We start from the raw sequence: 2,615 nt of genomic DNA, 5'->3' as shown, positions 1-2,615 counted from the left end.
TTTGAGAGTGTGGCTCTTTGAGATTTTCATATCTTGTTTAACGACCTGCTACAGTTATGGGAGAGACTCCAGGTGTAAATAGAATCTAATGGCAGAATCTACAAGTGTACACAAACATTTTTGGCTTAACAAAGTTTCCAGAGCCATGACCACAACCATCCCTACCTGTAAAAAAAAAATGTAGCCGGGCGCGGTGGCTCAAGCCTGTAATCCCAGCACTTTGGGAGGCCGAGACGGGCGGATCACGAGGTCAGCAGATCGAGACCTGGCTAACATGGTGAAACCCCGTCTCTACTAAAAAAATACAAAAAAAAAAAACTAGCCGGGCGAGGTGGCGGGCGCCTGTAGTCCCAGCTACTCCGGAGGCTGAGGCAGGAGAATGGCGTGAACCCGGGAGGCAGAGCTTGCGGTGAGCTGGCATCCGGCCACTGCACTCCAGCCCGGGCGACAGAGCAAGACTCCGTCTCAAAAAAAAAAAAAAAAAAAAAAAATGTAGTACTTGAGTAGAGTATTGTTGTCCTTCGTTTTACCCAGAAGCTAGCTAGTCAGGGCAGGTGATGCAGGTTCTGGAGCTTCACCAGGGAAGTTTCATTTTCAATTTAGAATAAGCCTGAGTCTCTCCTGCTTGGCTTATCATTGGGCCATCAGCTCAAAGTCACTGGGAACCCTCTCATAAACACCTAGGCATTTTTGAGACAATTAAGGATGTCCAGAAGAGAATTGTTTCAGGCTGACAAGAGTGGTATATTCTGCTTCTGTCTCGGTTTAAGAGAAATGAGTTATCCTGTGCTTGTTCCTCCTCTCATTCAAGAGATACCTTTGGTTGGTACCCAGATGACAGTTTCTTCAGTTTCCTGGTACTTGCGTGAGAAACGTGGAGAAGGTCTGGAGACTCAAAGAGATAAACTAATTGCTTTCATTTCATATGGCTACTCAAAGATAGATGAAGCAGTTGTGGTCCCAACCATCTAGGAACTTTTAGTCCATACTAGCAACTACACACATGGTTGAATTAGGCATCATGTGGTTTGTACAATGATGTGTGCAGAAAAACTTGGGCTTTATTTGGTACACGCTCTTTATATTGTCGTCACTTCAGATGTCATCAACTGAAGCGATGTTTATGGACAGAAAAGTTGTTATTATTATTTCTATTTTTTTACCTTGCTAAGTATATTATTTATCTTGTAATAAAATTACCCTAGAAAACCTTAAAAGATCTGTGTAAGTCACTTATGAATATATGTTATCAAATTGACAAGACAGTGACTAAAACAAATTAAAATTACATAAATCTTAAGATATAAGTTTCTCTTAGGTAAACTTAGGAAAACCAATGGAAAATACCCCAGTAGCATAGAGAACAGAATTCTTTTTTTTTTTTTTTTTTTTTTTTTTTTTTTTTGAGACGGAGTCTCGCTCTGTCGCCCAGGCTGGAGTGCAGTGGCCAGATCTCAGCTCACTGCAAGCTCCGCCTCCCGGGTTCACGCCATTCTCCTGCCTCAGCCTCCTGAGTAGCTGGGACTACAGGCGCCCGCCACCTCGCCCAGCTAGTTTTTTTTGTATTTTTTAGTAGAGACGGGGTTTCACCGTGTTAGCCAGGATGGTCTCGATCTCCTGACCTCGTGATCCGCCCGTCTCGGCCTCCCAAAGTGCTGGGATTACAGGCTTGAGCCACCGCGCCCGGCCTGAGAACAGAATTCTACATAGGGTCCACTTCCTGCCCCAGTTCTCTTCAGATTCACCCTTTATGGGGGCCTTATTTAGGTCTGGCCCAACCCTGGAGTCTTGCCTCACAGAACTGATTAGAAGAGATTAGAGTTTTGGGTGATGAATTCTACTGCCTTTCTAGAGCTAGTGCTCACAATTTTCTGAAATCTAAAAGCAGCTAAATGAAAAAGATGTATATATTTTAGGGTCTAATCTTTTAACTGTTTATTAAAACCAGTGTCTGCAGAGATATTCCATTTAGCAACTTGTTTAATATTCCTGCAAACCCAGTAGTTGCCCCACGAGTCACCAAACAAGTAAATACAAACACAATACAAATGTATTGCTTAATAAACATAGAATTAGTACACGTGTAAATGTTGTTTTCCAAATACAGACTTATTCAGACATCGCTGCCTTCCATTTTCTCTGTAAACTTTAATGAACCAGCAAAAAATGTGATACTTTTGGATAGATATTGGTTGTCTTTATTTGTGCCAAAAATATTTGTGTTGTGCCAAGAGTGCCGAGTATAAGGGACTCTGTGCTGTGCCTGCTTTCTCTAAGTAATGCTGATAATAAGCCCAGGAGAACAACATCAGCATTGGCAAGAAACTTGTTTAAAACACACATTCGGCCGGGCGCGGTGGCTCAAGCCTGTAATCCCAGCACTTTGGGAGGCCGAGACGGGCGGATCACGAGGTCAGGAGATCGAGACCATCCTGGCTAACATGGTGAAACCCCGTCTCTACTAAAAAAAATACAAAAAAACTAGCCGGGCGAGGTGGCGGGCGCCTGTAGTCCCAGCTACTCGGGTGGCTGAGGCAGGAGAATGGCGTAAACCCGTGAGGCGGAGCTTGCAGTGAGCTGAGATCCGGCCACTGCACTCCAGCCCGGGCGACAGA

Source organism: Rhinopithecus roxellana, chromosome 12 (genome assembly GCF_007565055.1).
Source record: "Rhinopithecus roxellana isolate Shanxi Qingling chromosome 12, ASM756505v1, whole genome shotgun sequence".
Classification (NCBI taxonomy): Eukaryota; Metazoa; Chordata; class Mammalia; order Primates; family Cercopithecidae; genus Rhinopithecus; species Rhinopithecus roxellana.
Note: the sequence above shows the minus strand (reverse complement) of the source record.